At 42.9% G+C, this 20792-nt stretch overlaps 1 non-coding gene across 1 annotated transcript; it reads left to right on the top strand.

Moving 5' to 3' along the window:
• The first annotated feature begins 15149 nt into the window (after positions 1 to 15149).
• On the top strand, positions 15150 to 15225 carry trnat-ugu. Its single transcript has one exon. It is a non-coding gene; the product is annotated as a tRNA-Thr (tRNA).
• Positions 15226 to 20792: the final 5567 nt, after the last annotated feature.

Here is a 20792-nt window from a genome sequence, read left to right as displayed (position 1 = left end):
GTTCTATTTTTTTTTTTTTTTATCCTCATCAATCTACACACTATACCCCATAATGACAAAGAGAAAACAGGTTTTTATAAATGTTTGCTAATTTAAAAAATGTACAAAACAGAAATACCTTATTTACATAAGTATTCAGACTCTTTGCTATGACTCGAAATTGAGCTCAGGTGCATCCTGTTTCCATTGATCATCCTTGAGATGTTTCTACAACTTGATTGGAGTTCACCTGTGGTACATTCAATTGATTAGACATGATTTGGAAAGGCACACACCGGTCTATATAAGGTCCCACAGTTGACAGTGCATGTCAGAGCAAAAACCAAGTCAAAGGAATTGTCCATAGAGCTCCGAGACAGGATTGTGTCGAGGCACAGATCAGGGGAAGGGTACCAAAACATTTCTACAGCATTGAAGGTCCCCAATAACACAGTGGCCTCCATCATTCATAAAATGGAAGAAGTTTGGAACCACCAAGACTCTTGCTAGAGCTGGCCGCCTGGCCAAACTGAGCAATCGGGGGAGAAGGGCCTTGGTCAGGGAGGTGACCAAGAACCCAAAGGTCACTGACAGAGCTCCACATTTCCTCTGTGGAGATGGGAGAACCTTCCAGAAGGACAACAATCTCTGCAGCACTCCACCAATCAGGCCTTTATGGTAGAGTGGCCAGACGGAAGCCACTCCTCAGTAAAAGGCACATAACAGCCCGTTTGGAGTTTGCCTATAGGCACCTAAAGGACTCTCAGACCATGAGAAACAAGATTCTCTGGTCTGACGAAACCAAGATTGAACTCTTTGGCCAGGCACCGCTCATCACCTGGCCAATACCATCCCTACAGTGAAGCATGGTGGTGGCAGCATCATGCTGTGGGGATGTTTTTCAGCAGCAGGGACTTGGAAACTAGTCAGGATCGAGGGAAAGATTAATGGCATAAAGTACAGAGATATCCTTGATGAAAACCTGCTCCAGAGCACTCAGGACCTCAGACTTGGGTGAAGGTTCACCTTCTCTAAATTATTCAAACTACAGGTAGTAGCAGCCCAGATCCCTCCAGGAGACCAGCCACACCATTCCTTGGAACCGGGTGACTGGGTCTTGATCAAGCAGCACGTTTGAGACGGGCCCTTGGACACCAGGTGGAAGGGACCGTTCCAGATCCTCCTGACCACCTACTGCAGTGAAGTACCAGGGCCAAAATGCTTGGATCCATGTCTCGCACTGCAAGAAAGTCCCAGAGCTGGAGGAACCCGAGACGACTGCTGCTGGAAGACGGTAAAGGCACTGCAGTAATTCTGTGCCTGGTATCATGCCTGGCCCTGTTTATATTACTGGAGTCTTAGCCACTCCTCCGGTGGGAAATTGTGGGCTCCCCAGGGAAGGGAGCTCAGAAGAAGGCGATTATGTACCCATCCCCACAGCTACACACTCGTTTTTCACTTACGCTGATACAGCTTTTTCTCCACCAATCCAAAACAGTTCACGAGAGAGAGCAAGCACCACAGAAGAAGAGACATTGATGCTCACCTGCATCAAGATGGACATTATTGCATAAATAACTTTTTGTCCCTTTCTTTAAAATATGCCAAAGCGTAAATCAGTCTTCCTGCACACACATTCCTTTCACTACAAAAGGGGGAATACCTTTGGTTGTTGTACCATTTGGTAGGGTAGATTATTTGGATATGTGTGACTGGATGAGTGAATGGCTGAAACAGACAAAAGGTGGAAAGATTGACCTATATTTGGACTTGGTCTGTGCATATGCTGATGTAATTTTCAAAAACGGCAAGTTAGAGAATACAGCTATGACATTTAACAATAGTTATTTCCCAGTTTTCAATAGCTCCTGTAACCCTCCTACGTTAATAATGACCAACCCCCGTATAGGAGCATTGTGCATGTTAAGGGAGAGACAGTCTGATTATTTTATGGGACACAGCATGTGTAAGTACATCATTAACATGACACAGCCATATTCCTATTATAGTAATAACTTTACGCAGCGTATTGGTGCAATAAATGGCACCTGGTTCATCTGTGGTTACCACAACAATGGACAGGATCTTGTTATATTGGGTATGTAATTCCCCACATGAGATGGTTAAAAACTTCCCCATTTGCTCCTAGAAGCAAGAGAGCTATTACTGAGGCTGAGGTTCTTTGCAATTGCATTTCCAGGGTATGGGGTGGCAAAATCGGCCAGAGAATCTATAAATATGGCAGCCTCCATGGAACAACTGGCTAATGAAACTGCGGAAGGCCTTACTAGTCTCAACTCTGAAATGGTAGCAATCAGAACTGTGGCTATGCAGAATCGTGTCACTCTGGACTACCTTTTGGCTGCCTAGGGAGGTACATGTGCTGTCATTGGAACTCAGTGCTGCACATACATACCTGATGAATCAGAACATGTTGACAAAGGCTTTAATGCCTTTCTCCTCCTCCCCTAACCATGACCTACCAGAAGGGAGACTTCCCTGTCCGTTCGTATGTTTCTATAGAGGATATAAATGCTTATGGTGTAGCAATAGTTTTTCCAAGACAACGAATGGTCATTACTACCATGTTGACCCATATGATTGTGCCCTTTGCAAAGGTAAACCCTGTACTCCCTTATTTATTTTTTATTTTATTTTATTTCACCTTTATTTAACCAGGTAAGCCAGTTGAGAACAAGTTCTCATTTACAACGGCGACCTGGCCAAGATAAAGCAAAGCAGTGCGATAAAAACAACAACAACACAGAGTTACATATGGGATAAAACAAAACATACAGTCAATAACATAATAGAAAATCTATATACAGTGTGTGCAAATGTAGTAAGTTATGGAGGTAAGGCAATAAATAGGCCATAGTGCAAAATAATTACAATTTAGTATTAACACTGGAGTGATAGATGTGCAGAAGATGATGTGCAAATAGAGATACTGGGGTGCAAATGAGGAAAATAAATAACAATGTAAATAACAATATGGGGATGAGGTAGTTGGGTGGGCTAATTACAGATGGGCTGTGTACAGGTGCAGTGATCGGTAAGCTGCTCTGACAACTGATGCTTAAAGTTAGTGAGGGAGATAAGTGTCTCCAGCTTCAGAGATTTTTTGCAGTTCGTTCCAGTCATTTGTAGCAGAGAACTGGAAGGAATGGTGGCCAAAGGAGGTGTTGGCTTTGGGGATGACCAGTGACATATACCTGCTGGAACGCATACTACGGGTGGGTGTTGCTATGGTGACCAATAATCTAAGATAAGGCGGGGATTTGCCTAGAAGTGATTTATAGATGACCTGGAGCCAGTGGGTTTGGCGACGAATATGTAGTGAGGGCCAGCCAACAAGAGAGTACAGGTCACAATGGTGGGTAGTATATGGGGCTTTGGTGACAAAACGGATGGCACTGTGATATACTATATCCAATTTGCTGAGTAGAGTGTTGGAAGCTATTTTGTAAATGTCATCGCCGAAGTCAAGGATCGGTAGGATAGTCAGTTTTACGAGGGCATGTTTAGCAGCATGAGTGAAGGAGGCTTTGTTGCGAAATAGGAAGCCGATTCTATATTTAACTTTGGATTGGAGATGCTTAAGTCTGGAAGGAGAGTTTACGGTCTAACCAGACACCTAGGTATTTGTAGTTGTCCACATATTCTAAGTCAGACTCGCCGAGAGTAGTGATTCTAGTCGGGCAGGCGGGTGCCAGCAGCGTTTGATTGAAGAGCATGCATTTAGTTTTACTAGCATTTAAGAGCAGTTGGAGGCCACGGAAGGAGTGTTGTATGGCATTGAAGCTCGTTTGGAGGTTTGTTAACACAGTGTCCAATGAAGGGCCAGATGTATACAAAATGGTGTTGTCTGCGTAGAGGTGGATCTGAGAACACCAGCAGCAAGAGCGACATCATTGATATACACAGAGAATAGAGTCGGCCTGAGAATTGAACTCTGTGGCACTCGCATAGAGACTGCCAGAGGTCCAGACAACAGGCCCTCCGATTTGACACATTGAACTCTATCTGAAAAGTAGTTGGTGAACCAGGCGAGGCAGTCATTTGAGAAACCAAGGCTATTTAGTCTGCCAATAAGAATGCGGTGATTGACCGAGTCGAAAGCCTCGGCCAGGTCAATGAAGACGGCTGCACAGTACTGTCTTTTATCAATCGCGGTTATTTTATCGTTTAGGACCTTGAGCGTGGCTGAGGTGCACCCATGACCAGCTCGGAAACCAGATTGCATAGCGGAGAAGGTACGGTGGGATTCGAAATGGTCGGTGATCTGTTTGTTAACTTGGCTTTCAAATACTTTCAAAAGGCAGGGCAGGGTGGATATAGGTCTGTAACAGTTTGGATCTAGAGTGTCACCCCCTTTCAAGAGGGGGATGACTGCGGCAGCTTTCCAATCTCTGGGGATCTCAGACGATACGAAAGAGAGGTTGAACAGGCTAGTAATATGGGTTGCGACAATTTCGGCGGCTAATTTTAGAAAGAAAGGGTCCAGGTTGTCTAGCCCAGTTGATTTGTAGGGGTCCAGATTTAGCAGCTCTTTCAGGACATCAGCTATCTGAATTTGGGTGAAGGAGAAGCGGGGGGCATGGGCAAGTTGCAGCGGAGGGTGCAGAACTGGTGGCCGGGGTAGGGGTAGCCAGGTGGAAAGCATGACCAGCCGTAGCAAAATGCTTATTGAAATTCTCGATTATCGTAGATTTATCAGTGGTGACAGTGTTTCCTAGCCTTAATGCAGTTGGTAGCTGGGTTGAGGTGCTATTATTCCCCCTCCTTGGAGTTAGTGCTACAGGATGCACATTTCTGTTTGTAAAAGCGAGCCTTTGCTTTCCTAACTGATTGTGTATATTGGTTCTTGACTTCCCTGAAAAGTTGCATATCGCGGGGTCTGTTCAATGCTAATGCAGTATGCCACAGGATGTTTTTGTGCTGGTCAAGGGCAGTCAAGTCTGGGGTGAACCAGAGGCTATATCTGTTCTTAGTTCTGAATTTTTTGAATGGGGCATGCTTATTTAAGATGGAGAGGAAAGCACTTTTGAAGAACATCCAGGCATCCTCTACTGACGGAATGAGGTCAATATCCATCCAGGATACCCGTGCCAGGTCAATTAGAAAGGCCTGCTCACTGAAGTGTTTTAGGGAGCGTTTGACAGTGATGAGGGGTGGTCGTTTGACCGCGGACCCATTACGGACACAGGCAATGAGGCAGTGATTGCTGAGATCCTGGTTGAAGACAGCGGAGGTATATTTAGAGGGTAAATTAGTCAGGATGATATCTATGAGGGTGCCCATGTTTACGGATTTAGGGTTGTACCTGGTAGGTTCCTTGATAATTTGTATGTGATTGAGGGCATCTAGTTTAGATTGTAGGATGGCCAGGCTGTTAACCATATCCCAGTTTAGGTCACCAAGCAGTACGAACTCTGAGGATAGATGGGGGGCAAGCAATTCATATATGGTGTCCAGGGCACAACTGGGGGTTGAGGGGGGTCTGTAGCAAGCGGCAACAGTGAGAGACTTATTTCTGGAAAGGTGGATTTTTAGAAGTAGAAGCTCAAACTGTTTGGGCACAGACCTGGATAGTATGATAGAGCTCTACAGTAGATTGCAACTCCGCCCCCTTTGGTAGATCTAGACGGAAAATGTTGTAGTTGGGGATGGACATTTCTGAATTTTTGGTGGCCTTCCTAAGACAAGATTCAGACACTGCTAGAACATCAGGGTTGGCAGAGTGTGCTAACGCAGTGAATAACTCAAACTTGGGGAGGAGGCTTCTGATGTTAACATGCAAGAAACCAAGGCTTTTACGGTTACAGAAGTCAACAAATGATAGCGCCTGGGGGGTAGGAGTGATAGTGGGGGCTACAGTGCCTGGATTAACCTCTACATCACCAGAGGAACAGAGGAGGAATAGAATAAGGATACGGCTAAAGTCTTTAAGAACTGGTCTTCTATTGCGTTGGGTACAGAAAATAAAAGGGGCAGATTTCCGGGCATTGTAAAATAGATTCAGGGCATTACGTACAGACAAGGATATGGAAAGATATGAGTACAGTGGAGGTACACCTAAGCATTGAGTAACTATGAAAGAGATAGCATCACTGGAGGTACCGATTGAGCGTGTATGGGGGGTGGGACAAAGGAGCTCTCTGAGGCTAGTTGAGTGTAACTTGGGGCTCTACAGTGAAATTGTATAATAAGAACTAACCCAAACAGCAATAGGCTAGGCATATTGACATGGGAGAGAGGCATAATGCAATCACAGGTGTTATTCGAGAGGGCTAAGACAACAACTGGTAATTACGACGAAAGTTTGGTCTGAGGCTAAACAGATAAACAGGATGGGGTACCGTGTAAAGGAAAGGTCCAGCAGGCATTAGCTGTGTAGCTGAGTGATCATAAGGTCCAGTGAACAGCACTAAGTACGTCCGGTAGCAGATCGTAGGCTGCTACAGCACAGGCGAGCAGGAGGCACGGCTGTTGATTGTGCATGCTAGCGGGCTGGGGCTAGCAGATGGATCTTTGTGGTCATCACAACAGGAAGCTGTTGAAACCACATCAGATGATTACGTCGGCAGACCAGTCGTGATGGATCGGCGGGGCTCCGTGTCGACACTAGGAGGTCCCGTCCGGTTGACAGAGAGGTAGATAGCCGGGAGATGGGCCTGGCTCGAGGCTAGCTCAAGGCTAACTGGTACGCCAGGAAGTGGTGATTAGCCAACAACAGCCATTCGGTTGCAGCTAGCTAGTTGCGATGGTCCGGTGTTAAGGTCCAGTGATTCAGTGATTCCGGCAGAAAATCCGATATGCTCTGGGTCGATAGCACGCTGGAGCAGGCCACGGACAGTGGTGAAGACCGCTAACGGTGGCTAATAGCAAGTAGCTAGTTAGCTGTCTAGCTGGCTAGTTTCAACCATAGGTTCTTGATAAAAATAAAGAAATAATAGAATCCGTTCCACATTGGGTGAGGTGGGTCGCAAGAAAGTATATTTAGTTAAAGGATGGAAAGTGAGATAGAGAAATATATACAAATAAGTAAGTAAGTAAGTAGCCAACACGCTCTCACACACACACACACACACACACACACACACACACACACACACACACACACACACACACCATAGCACAAAAGGGGGAATTGTGAAGGAAAAATGTATCTTATCTTTTTTTGACAACTGTAGTGTGTACTTTAAAGCTATTATCCAAGTTGATCATCTGGATTTGAGGAAGTGGAGTATGAAACGTGGCAATCCCACATGTGTTATACATTGAAGAGATGGGGGTGGTGGTTGTATATCACTTGGATACCTATATGTATGTCTTATATAAATAGATAAGCTTGTCAAGAAAACTCAGCAGAAAAGAGAATTCTGATCTAAACCAGATGTTCCTTGCCTATATTAGCTAAAATGTATTTGTGTTTAAGGGAGTCCAATGCTGGCTGCGTCCAGAAAAGGTCTCCACTGCGCAGGTCACTATTGAATAAACCCTGGGTGAATGCTTAACAGTTTTCTTGACTACAAGAGCAGATTTTTCTACAACACAGTCATGGTTCTTCAGAGGTAATGGCTTTAAAAAGCTTATTCATCTTGAGGGGAAAAGACTGTTAAAAAAATATTTTCAATTACTTTGGCTCTTTGGACCATTTGGCATATTTATTTAATACATTTACTTTTGTTCGATGATGGAATGGGTGAGGTAAAATAGTGATATAGCCATATAACTACCAAATTTGTTAAAACGGAACTGATGGCATTGCAGGATAGCGAAAAGCACAACATGTGTTTCTCATGTATTGGATATCAGATTCACACATTAGTTTGTGTGTGTGTGTGTGTGTGTGTGTGTGTGTGTGTGTGTGTGTGTGTGGGGGGTGTGTGTGTGTGTGTGTGTGTGTGTGTGTGTGTGTGTGTGTGTGTGTGTGTGTGTGTGTGTGTGTGTGTGTGTGTGTGTGTTTGTGTGTGTGCATGAGTGTGTGTGTGCCAAAAAGGTACATACCACTCTGAAGAATATTCTGAAGGAGGATTGTGACAACAAATCATTAGTGCACATTCCTTGATGAATGGATGCAATCAGAGCATAAAAACAAGATTGGTCATTGCCATGTAAAAGGACCCATGAGCACCAACATGTGAAGTTCATAGGATCATGTGAAATTGGGTGTCAAATGAAAGCTGAGTCTATATTTTTGAGAAATTAAGGCATATATACATATTTCAAAAATGTTCCCGCAAAAAGATCAAAACCAATGTGCCTGATATGATTCGGGTCCGTAGCGCTCATGAAAAGTGCCAATGTGAAGTGCCACTATGACACAAAACACAGTCATTTCAAGCAAATGTATCCCGAAAACACAGAGGTGAGAACGAGAAAAATAAATCAGCTCAAAGCCCAATATGCGAGGTCCACCAAAGTTCTTGTGCATTCCCTGACAGCTCAAGAACGTGCAATGGAGTGCTCACTGAGAATAGCTTGGGTTTTGGGAAAATGCAAAAAGCCATTTACTGATACAGAGATGGTTAAAGAATGCATGAGTGAAGTTGCTGAGACCTTGCTTGATGGTAAACAAAAAAGATGAGCTGAAGGAAAAGATCCAACAGATCCCACTGTCAGATTCCACAGCATTGAGAAGAACTGAATTATTAGATGTGATTTCACAACTTTTTTGGTAAGTCGCTTTGGATAAAAGTGTCTGCTAAATGGCATTATTATTATTATTATTATTATTATTACATGATTCCATATGTAGAAAATAGTAAAAATAAAGAAAAACCCTTGAATGAGTAGGTGTGTCCAAGTTTTTCACTGGTACTCTATATATATATTTCATGAGCTTTCTTAAATCTTCATAGACTCTCACGAGACTCTCACGAACACGTACATGTCGGTTGTTTTGCTCAAGGCATCACAAAACTCGTCTGAAGGTCCCCCGGTACCAGTTGAAAAAATGAATGGAAATATACAGTGCATTAGGAAAGTATTCAGACCCCTTGACTTTTTCCGCATTTTGTTACGTTACAGCCTTATTCTAAAATGTATTACATTCATTTTTCCGTCATCAATCTACACACAATACACCATAATGACAAAGCGAAAACAGGTTGTAAGACATTTTTGCCAATGAGCTCCAGAGTTCCTCTGTGAAGATGTGATAGCCTTCCAGAAGGACAACCATCTCTGCAGCACTCCACCAATCAGGCCTTTATGGTAGAGTGGCCAGAAGGAAGCCACTCCTCAGTAAAAGGCACATGACAGCCCGCTTGGAGTTTGCCAAAAGGCACCTATGGACTGAATGCCAAGCGTCACGTCTGGAGGAAACCTGGCACCATCCCTACGGTGAAGCATGGTGGTGGCAGCATCATGCTGTGGGGATGTTTTTCAGCGGCAGGGACTGGGAGACTAGTCCGGATCGAGGGAAAGATGAACAGAGCAAAGTACAGAGAGATCCTTAATGAAAACCTGTTCCAGAGTGCTTAGGACCTCAGACTGGGGCAAAGGTTCACCTTCCAACAGGACAACAACCCTAAGCACACAGGCAAGATAATGCAGGAGTGGCTTCGGGAGAAGTCTCTGAATGTCCTTGAGTTGCCCAGCCAGAGCCCGGACTTGAACCCGATCGAACATCTCTGGAGAGACCTGAAAATAGCTGTGCAGCGACGCTCCCCATCCAACCTGACAGAGCTTGAGAGGATCTGCAGAGAAGAATGGGAGAAACTCCCCAAATACAGGTGTGCCAAGCTTATAGCGTCATACCCAAGAAGACTCAAGGCTGTAATCGCTGCCAAAGGTGCTTCAACAAAGTACTAAGTAAAGGGTCTGAATACTTTATTTTATCATATTTCCGTTTTTTATTTGTAATACATTTGCAAACATTTCTAAAAACCTATTTTTGCTTTGTCATTATGGGGTATTGTGTGTAGATTGATGAGGGGGAAAAAAACAATTTAATCCATTTTAGAATAGGGCTGTAATGTAACAAAATGTGGAAAAAGTGAAGGGGTCTGAATATTTTCCGAATGCACTGTATATGGAGTGTGTTTAGTGCCAAAAATAAGGGGTTATATATATTTCTCAGATATAGGACAGACACTTCAGAACAAAATCATTCATTTAGATTTTTTTGGGTGTAGCTGTTCCATATAGTGAATCTGTTATTCAATGCATTTGGCTAATAGTCCCCCCTCCTCCAGCTTAGACAGGGCTTAGACTCTTATGGGTTAAGAATTCATTACACTTTGGATGGTGGATCAATACACCCAGTCACTACAAAGATACAGGCGTCCTTCCTAACTCAGTTAGTGGAGAGGAAGGAAACCGCTCAGGGATTTCACCATGAGGCAATAGTGACTGTAAAACAGTTACAGAGTTTAATGGCTGTGATAGGACAAACTGATTTACTCCACAATACTAACTGACAGAGTGAAAAGAAGGGAGCCTGTACATATTTATTTCTTCTCCAAAACTTGCATCCTGTTTGCAACAAGGTACTAAAGTAATACTGCAAATACAAAGTGTTATGTTTGGGTCAAATCCAATATAACACATTAGTGAGTACCACTCTCCATATTTTCAAGCATAGTGGTGGATGCATCATGTTATGGGTATGCTTGTAATCGTTAAGGACTGGGGAGTTTTTCAGGATAAAAAATTAACGGAATGGAGTTAAGCACAGGCAAATCCTAGATGAAAACCTGGTTCAGTCTGCTTTCCACCAACCACTGAGAGATTAATTCACCCCTCTGCAGGACAATAACCTAAAACAGGCCAAATCTACACTGGAGTTACTTACCAAGAAGACAGTGAATGTTCCTGAGTGGCCAAGTTTTATGCATGGATAAAAGTGATAATGCCCTCGAAGCCGGTGTTTGGAGGATATATTGGCACGACTTTGTCTGGGGCCTAACAACACCCGTGCCAATATATCCTCTAAACACCGGCTTCTCGGGCACTATCACTTAAATATCACTTTGATACTGACAGACGTGGTCAGCAGTCATGTATGGGACTAAAACATTAGTTTGCAACCATGGTCTTTGGGTGATGAATACAGTGTGATGCAGTAACTCATCTAAAAAGTATGTTTAATTCTAAATTGGAGGAAATCAAGTGGGGGCCCTAAGCGAGATTTGGTTGGCCCCAAATTTCATGCAATTCTACTCATTTTGCCATGGGGCAGAGAGTCAAATGTTGCAGTTTGACAGTTTTAATGATATCTGAGAGAGAGTGACTAACAAAATCAATGGGGGCCCCCTGGAGGTCAGGGCCCCTGGGCACGTGCCCTGAGGGCCTGGTTGGTATTCGGCAAGTTTAGATAGCTGGATAGACTAATATACCAATCAGAAAATTGTTAGCTGACATGACTAATTGAGTGACTGTCAGTGACTGACATAACAAGTGAAAAATTGCTGCTGCACAACCAAATTTCGAACTTGCACCTTGTGTATTCTACTATTCTAATTCTCAACACTAAGTTGGGACCCCAACTGAGTTTCTACTATTTTAACTCTCAACACTAAGTTGGGACCCCAAATGAGTTTCTACTATTCTAACTCTCAACAGTAAGTTGAGACTCCGACTGAGTTCCTTAAAAAAATGATATATACACTACATGACCAATAGTATGTGGACACCTGCTCGTCGAACATCTCATTCCAAAATCATCAAATCAAATCGGCTAGTTGAGGTAGTTGAGGTAATATGTACATGTGGGTAGAGTTGAAGTGACTATGCATAAATAATTAACAGAGTAGCAGCAGCGTAAAAAGATGGGGTGGGGGTGCAAATAGGGCATTAATATGGAGTTGGTCCCCCCTTTGCTGTTATAACAGCCTCCTCTCTTCTGGGAAGGCTTTCCACTAGATGTTGGAACATTGCTGCGGGGACTTGCTTCCATTCAGCCACAAGAGCATTAGTGAAGTTGGATGATTAGGCCTGGCATGCAGTCAGCGTTCCAATTTATTCCAAAGGTGTTCGATGGGGTTGAGGTCAGGGCTCTGTGCAGGCCAGTCAAGTTCTTCCACACCGATCTCGACAAACCATTTCTGTATGGACCCCGCTTTGTGCACAGGGGCATTGTCATGCTGAAACAGGAAAGGGCTTTCCCCAAACTGTTGCCACAAAGTTGGAAGCACAGAATCGTCTAGAATGTCATTTTATTTTATGCTGAGCTTGTGTGGCCTACCACTTCACGGCTGAGCCGTTGTTGCTCCTAGACGTGTCCACTTCACAACAACAGCACTTACAGTTGACTGGGGCATCTCTAGCAGGGCAGAAATTTGACAAACTGACTTGTTGGAAAGGTGGCATCCTATGAAGGGCCCACGTTGAAAGTCACTGAGCTCTTCAGTAAGGCCATTCTACTGCCAATGTTTGTGTATGGAGATTGCATGGCTGTGTGCTTGATTGTATACACCTGTCAGCAACTAGTGTTGCTGAAATAGCCGAATCCACTAATTTGAAGTGGTGTCCACATAATTTTGTATATATAGTGTATTTTATTTGGGGGGTGGGCTTATCCCTGGAGCTGACCCTGCACAGTGTTCTCCTGGACCAGCTGACTAGGGCTTACAAACCGTGCCCAAATTGTTCAAAGTCCTAGCACTCTGGAAACCAAGTCCGGAGTTTGCAATTCAGCAGGTTTTCCAGCTCTCTCGCTCTCTTCATATTTAATGTACTACCCCCAGGGAAAAGGAGAGAGGGAGGCGAAATTAGTTTAATCTGAATGAGGAATGCCTGAATATGGTGGTTCGGGGAGTGTTATTGTATCTGTCTGTAACTACTGTCTTTGCTCCCAATGACAGTGAGGATATGACCACCCTAATCAATATGCTGAATCCACAGTGATTAGGTCAACTTGTTCACTTGATCCTTTACTCCTCATACATTGCGTCTGATGAAAAATGAGGTCAGCGTTCAACACTCGCCCTATGATGATTAGTTGAGGTAATTGTAATGCAATTTTATGTAAATCGGTTTGCTCTCTGTTTTTGTCATGGTGGCGCATATCTTCTACAGGGGAGAAGAGTCGCTGGCCTTGTCTCTAGAAGATCAAGGCCCCAGTTCCCCTCTGAGTCATTCATGCACATGAGCTCTGTGCGATGAGACGCTTGTGAGATGCTAGAACGCTCAGATAGAGTAACATGGAGTCACAGTGGGCAAGGCCCCTCTGCAGCCTTATTAGCCTGACACAAAGCCTCCTCTGACGTGTCCCTTTCTGAATAAAAAAAACAATTAGGTGCTCTTTGGTTCATCTGTGCACTGGCATCTGTGCAATTAGAACAGAGAAGGATTCCTTCATGAATAACCATGAGTTGGTCTTGAGTTGGTTCAGATCAATCACTAGCATGGTGGGTGGGAAATGTAATGGTTTCTGGATTGATGGAGGACTTTTCTTTAACTGTGTTGACTACTAGTATTGAGGCCGATATTTTTTACACGAGTGATGGAAAAAGTAGAAGTCAATAATCTTTTCAGTGCATCTTAGATTTTCTGTCCAAGTATCTCAAAATCATCTCCTATGATGGTTGCCAATGACAACTTGCGCTTCCCTTTGTGCTATCTGTTTACTCTTTGTGACAATCGAAAGGATAGCATAAATAAACAACTGGCAGTTATTACGTTGTACAGCACAGCCAAATGTTGATGTGACCCTTACAGAAAAAACACATGAAATTTGATTTTAATCATGAGAATCATTTACATTTTAGTAGAGGCTCTTATCCAGAGCAACTTACAGGAGCAATTAGAGTTAAATGCCTTGCTCAAGGGCACATCGGGGATTCAAACCAGCAACCTTTCGGTTACTGGCCCAACACTCTTGACCGCTAGGCTAACTGCCGCCCATGTGGTTTTGGAACACTTCACATATTTTTTATTTTAACCTTATTTTACCTGGTAAGTTGACTGAGAATGGAGTATTTAGGCCAGAGGAAAGAGTGCCTTATACTGGCCCTCCAACACCACTTCCAGCAGCATCTGGTCTCCCGTCCAGGGACCGACCAGGACCAACCCTGCTTAGCTTCAGAGGTGGGATGCAGGGCGGTATTTCGCATGAAGTTTCACATGTGAAATCATGTAGTTTTGTAACACTTCATGTGATGATATTTCAACTGAAGTTTCACGTGGATATTTCACAGATGATGTCCTGAGAACAGAAATGAGTCATTAGGATGTCCCCGGAACATCATGCAGTCACAGTGTTTTCAGCTTACATATTTGATACAATTGGACATACATGATTACATTGTGTATGTATATTTATACAGTAACTATTATTTAACATGTCCTCACCTGGGATTTGAACACACAACCTCTTGGTTCACAGCGTTCTGATCTTCCTGCTACGCCACCATGTCTGTGTCAATAACTACCTTCACATGTATTCCTACACTTTGTAGTTCAAAGTAAAGTTGATAACGCTTCCTTTTAAGGGGTCCTTATCACAGTGTATTTACATGTATAATTACATTGTAAGAAGTATTGTAGTTAACTGTAATGACTCATAGTTACAAATTAATAACATTAAGTACCTGGTAGTAATTGCGGTGTGTAATTACAGAAGTGTAACAACAAATGCTTGTTACCATGCTTGTTACAAATGGGCAAGTTTCCACTAAATTTACCAACTTATAGTTTTGTTTCTTCTCAGCTGCATACGATTCATTAACAACTGTGACAAAGGTTGGGATCCCTTGTGGATGCGCTGGGTGTCTGAGAGATAATAGCCTATGCTCAATAGGCTCTAATTACTTAACCATGAATGTGCACTGTTCAAAATATATCTCCAGTCAATGTTGTTGCTAGCACATGCCCCCAAAATAAAACGTACCATCTGGGTTAACTTGGTTGATCTTATGAAAACAGATTTAATACAAGTGTCATCCCAGATGAGGAATAAGACACTATTTCAAAGCACATGTAATATGTACAATGTAATTACTAGTTGTTACATAGGATTTAGCTAGTTAAAATGAAGTGTATCTTGAGGGGTACTTACTTGTAACTAATGTGTGCTTATACAGTACATTACCCATCCTGACAACCTGGCCCTCATTTTAAAGCTTCTGGAAGTGCGATCCAAGTTGGATAATAAACACACTAGTACATCATAGAGTACATGTAATATTCACATAAGTACAATGTATTTAACTACTACAGGCCTCCTGTAGCTCAGTTGATAGAGCATGGCGCTTGTAACGCCAGGGTTGTGGGTTCGATTCCCACGGGGGGCCAGTATGAAAAAATGTATGAAAAATGTATTAAAAATGTATGCACTCACTAACTGTAAGTCGCTCTGGATAAGATAAAATTTTTTGGGATGTTACACAGCTTTTTGCTAATTCAAATGAAGTGTATCTTGTGGAGTATTTACTTGTAACTAATGTGTACTTATACAGTATATTACCCATCCTGACAATCTGGCCCTCAATTTAAAGGTTGGGAGAATAAATACACTAGTACACCACAGAGTACATGTAATATCTGGATAAGTACAGTATAATTACTAGGTGTTACTAGGTGTTACACAGGATTTGGCTAGTTATAGTGAAGTTGATAATGAGGGGTACTTGTAATTACAGTGTACCGATAACCAGTGGTGGAAAAAGTACCCAATTGTCATACAGTACTTGAGTAAAAATACCTTAATAGAAAATGACTGAAGTAAAAGTGAAAGTCACCCAGTAAAATACTCCTTGAGTAAAACTCTAAAAGTATTTGGTTTAAAATATACTTAAGAATCAAAAGTAAAAATATAATTAATTTCACATTCCTTATATAAAAAAAAACAAGATGGCACAATATTATGGATAGCCAGCGGCACACTCCAACACTCAGACATCATTTACAAACAAAGCCTTTGTGTTTAGTGAGTCCGCCAGGTCTGAGGCAGTAGGGATGACCAGGGATGTTCTCTTGATAAGTATGTGTATTTGACCATTTTCCTGTCCTGCTAAGCATTTGAAATCTTGTGTGTCAGGGAAAATGTATTGAGTAAAAAGTACATTATATTAATTAGAACTGTAGTGGAGGAAAAGTAGTAAAGTACAGATACCCCAAAAAACTACTTAAGTAGTACTTTAAAGTATTCATACTTAAAGATGCACTCTCAAACTTTTGTATAATTTCAGCCAGTAGTTTCATTAAATTGTGTACTACATCATCCATTTCGTATGATATGTTACGTCCTGCAAAAAAATGTGTTCAATTCCTATGATATGTTACGAATCCAATTCGTACTATATGTTACAAATTTGTTGTGCTTAACATCTTGAAGTGCATCTTTAAGTACCGGTACTATAGTTTACACCACTGCCAATAGCATCCCAACACACCATATTTTAGCCTGCACAAACCCTGTGATATGTGTTAGCCAACTGAGAAACGATCTCCTCATTGACACAATTCTGTTTAGATCGCCAGGTAGTAACTTTGGTTGTTTTGTTTAGTAGTTTAACGAGCTGGCTAACGCTGTTGCTGCTGGCAATTACTGAGCTAGCCTAGCTAGCTAGTTGGCTAATAATGTTAAGTATACATACCTTCGTAATCGGTTAAATAGTATGACACCTTAAAGCCCTTCTCTAATTTGCTTTTCGGCACTGACGTTGTAGCCAGGGCAATTCTGTGGACATTGTTTATGGTCAACTTCGGCAACTCCTGAAGGCACCGAGAGAAAACCGCACTGAGCAACAACTTCCGGCTGCGCCAGAAATAGTGGGTACAGTTTACTAAATACGGAAGTAACGTTCCCTATAAAGGGCACTGTAGTCTGATTCCCAGACCCAGGTCAACCTTTTGTTTCAAATTCATGGAAGCTTATGGGTGCAATGGCAAAAGTGGGTTCACAAACGGTTCACATAAAACATTTTTTAATTGTTAAATCATTTAATGGTGACAATGGTTCAATTGCTTTAACCATCAATTAAACATTTTTAGACACATTAATAAACAGTTATGGTTAAAATTAGTCATTTGTGCTTGCCAAATTGTAAGCTGGGTTGAATAATGGTTTATAAATGCACTTAAAATGGTCATAAGACAAACTCGTATTCCCTCATGTAACCTTCCACTGTTAAATAACATTCTCACTTTGGATGTGATGCATTGGTGCAATAATTTATTTATCCAAGGAGTTAAGGCATGTCAAGGAATTAAGGCTTAATGTCTGCCCATTTACGCAACATACTCAAAATAACGATGACCTCGAACGTGTCCCTTTGTAAAAGAACGGGGTCAAGAAGGTCAGTGTGCAAAATCCAGACATGATAGATTGCCGCAAAAAAATAATGATAATCTAGACGAGACAAAAACGTCAAGACAGGAGAGAGAAAGTACGTTTTCCATGCAACTTGTTTATTTTAGGGATACATTAATTCTGCTGGACGATTTAGCTATCTAGCTAGCTTTTACCAGCTACCCAACCACGTCGTGTTGGCTAGCTATCTAGCTAATTGCAGAGCCATATATGGCTCTGGCTAACTGTAGCTAGCTACCAACTGTTACACCTACCAACTAGATAACTAGTTAGCATAGCACATTCTACAGAACGCAATATGTTGAGTTTTGTTTTTATTAGCTTTCACGCCAGCTAGCTAATTTCTTTAGTAATTTAGCAGATGCCCTTATCCAGAGCGACTTACAGTTAGTGAGTGCATACATTTTTCATACTGCCCCCCCCCGTGGGAATCGAACCCACAGCCCTGGCGTTGCAAGCGCCATGCTCTACCAACTGAGCTACAGGAGGCCCTTGACTAGCTAGCTAAGTTATCTAATCTAAAGCTGGCAAATAGCTATGCTATGGTCGCTACTTGCTAGCAAGCTAGCTGGGCTCACCTTTGTGTGAAGCTAGCCACAATAACAATTAGCTACAACAGTGGAATATACGGTTCGCCTTCATAATAAAAGTCCCCCATTGAAAGTGATGCAAACGGAGCACACCCAGCATGTTTACATTTACATTTACATTTAAGTCATTTAGCAGACGCTCTTATCCAGAGCGACTTACAAATTGGTGCATTCACCCTATAGCCAGTGGGTTAACCACTTTACAACCCTTTTTTTTTTTTTGGGGGCGCTAGAAGGATTACTTCATCCTATCCCAGGTATTCCTTAAAGAGGTGGGGTTTCAAATGTCTCCGGAAGGTGGTGAGTGACTCCGCTGTCCTGGCGTCGTGAGGGAGCTTGTTCCACCATTGGGGTGCCAGAGCAGCGAACAGTTTTGACTGGGCTGAGCGGGAACTATGCTTCCGCAGAGGAAGGGGAGCCAGCAGGCCAGAGGTGGATGAACGCAATGCCCTCGTTTGGGTGTAGGGACTGATCAGAGCCTGAAGGTACGGAGGTGCCGTTCCCCTCACTGCTCCATAGGCAAGCACCATGGTCTTGTAACGGATGCGAGCTTCAACTGGAAGCCAGTGGAGTGTGCGGAGGAGGGGGGTGACGTGAGAGAACTTGGGAAGGTTGAACACCAGACGGGCTGCGGCATTCTGGATGAGTTGTAGGGGTTTAATGGCACAGGCAGGGAGCCCAGCCAACAGCGAGTTGCAGTAATCCAGACGGGAGATGACAAGTGCCTGGATTAGGACCTGTGCCGCTTCCTGTGTAAGGCAGGGTCGTACTCTCCGAATGTTGTAGAGCATGAACCTGCAGGATCGGGTCACCGCCTTGATGTTAGCGGAGAATGACAGGGTGTTGTCCAGGGTCACGCCAAGGCTCTTCGCACTCTGGGAGGAGGACACAACGGAGTTGTCAACCGTGATGGCGAGATCATGGAACGGGCAGTCCTTCCCCGGGAGGAAAAGCAGCTCCGTCTTGCCAGGGTTCAGCTTGAGGTGGTGATCCGTCATCCATACTGATATGTCGGCCAGACATGCAGAGATGCGATTCGCCACCTGGTTATCAGAAGGGGGAAAGGAGAAGATTAGTTGTGATGTTAACGTTAGCTAACTACGTGTGTCAACCCACACTATGAGTAACATTAGATCCTTTTCAATGTAGCTAGCTAATCACTATCTAACTTATTAATGTTAGCACAGATGGCCCAGATGTTTCACCGGAAGTATAAATATGAAGCATCCGGTTGGCGTTTCCTCTCGTCGACTGCCGAAGCTGAACTGAACACAGCTGCGCATGGCCACCCGGGTCGAGAAGATGGCGGAGGCGGATGTTTTGTTTGAAACTGATGGCGTGTCAAGAGGAGACGAGAGTGAGAAGGAATGGATTACAGGGGCGAATAAAAAAGGAAACAAGAGAAGTAAAGTGGTCATGGAGTCTAGTAAATACAAGCCTAGTTCTGACTCTTCTTTAGTCAGAGTGAGGGTTTTGGATCGATTGAGATACCTGGGAGATCCGTTTGAAGTCTCGATGAAAATCATAGATGCGTTAGATGAGGTGGCATCAGTGAAAATAACAAGAAATGGGTTTCATTTGTTTTTTTGTATGTCCGAGGAGTAGAAGGAGCGTGCTTTGCATCTGAGAAAGATATCAGATTGGAATGTGTCATGTGTGAATCTGCGAAGTAGGGCACCTATCAAGGGGGTTATCTCTGGAGTGGCGCTAGAAGTGAGTGCAAAGGATGTAACTGAAGAAGTAGATGTAGTGGTTGGTGCACGCCGACTGACATGTGTCAAGTGTATGTAGAAGGGACGAGTATCGTATGCCAGTTGAGGTGAAATGCTGCAATTGGGGTGGCGAGCATGCACCAGAATTCATGAAGTGCCCTGTTAGGGTGAAGGAAACCGAGGTGGCAAGAATAAGGGCTGTCCAGCATGTCTCCTATCCGGAGGCGGTGAGAATAGTGGAAGAAGGGAGTAATGTTGAAGAAACCATGGTAGTTGGATTAGCGATATCAGTAAATGTTACTCGCCAACAGGATCCTGACATGTTGCATGTTAAAAAGGTGTACTTTGTATTGTTTATTGCATTTGTTATAAACAGCGCAAACAAAGAAGAAATCTGAGAAAATAGGCATCGTTGTGAGTACGGCTGAACGTTTTTTGGGATTCAGGGATTTTACAGCAGAGGCATTACAACGAATCCTGTCGATGAATCTTCCGTCCACCAAGGCACTTGAACCTGTGTAGGGATGTGATTTGGATTATCACGGAAGGAGTGGGGTGGAGATTTTTATTTTTTATTATTGTATACGATTATTTTATGAACAGAGTGGACTTCCTTTGCCAAATGCCAAAAAATTGCGATGTTTAGAACAAGAGCGAATTGAGTTATTGCACATGCACACTTCACAGACTAGGCGTTACCTCACGGAACTATGCAAATACATGCTAGAACGAGCCAATAGGATCTTGCTAGCTCTTGCTTGGCTCTGCCCACCTCCCTGCTTGTTCTGCCCACTCAACTCACTAGCTTCCAATTGGAAACAAAAGGGTGTGGTCTATCTTGAGTTAGTTATAAAAATATTTGGTGTTAGCATGCACTTTTATAACTAGCTTGATAACAAAATAACTAGCTAGGTAGATAGCTAGGCCTAGCTAGCTATAGGCCTAAACTATAGAAAGCATGTTGATGATAACTAGTATAGGGTATCGTAGTGTCTAATGCTAAATTGTCATACATTCTTCTTCTCTACCACAGATTTCCACAAGGTTTCAGGCTCCAGGATGGGAAAATGCTTACAAGAAAGAAACATATGAAGACAGAGTTGTTGATTTCCATTGTTACTTGTAATGTTAAAAATGGGTGAAAAAGACAATCCCATTTTTCTAAATTAGCTATCTAGTCTACAGATTTGAGTCACCACTAGAATCTTTGTTTGATCTAATTAATCAAATGATTAATCTATCAAT

Source organism: Coregonus clupeaformis, chromosome 34 (genome assembly GCF_020615455.1).
Source record: "Coregonus clupeaformis isolate EN_2021a chromosome 34, ASM2061545v1, whole genome shotgun sequence".
NCBI classification, from domain to species: Eukaryota; Metazoa; Chordata; class Actinopteri; order Salmoniformes; family Salmonidae; genus Coregonus; species Coregonus clupeaformis.
The sequence above is the reverse complement of the archived record's forward strand: the minus strand, read 5'-3'. Positions and strand labels throughout refer to the sequence as shown.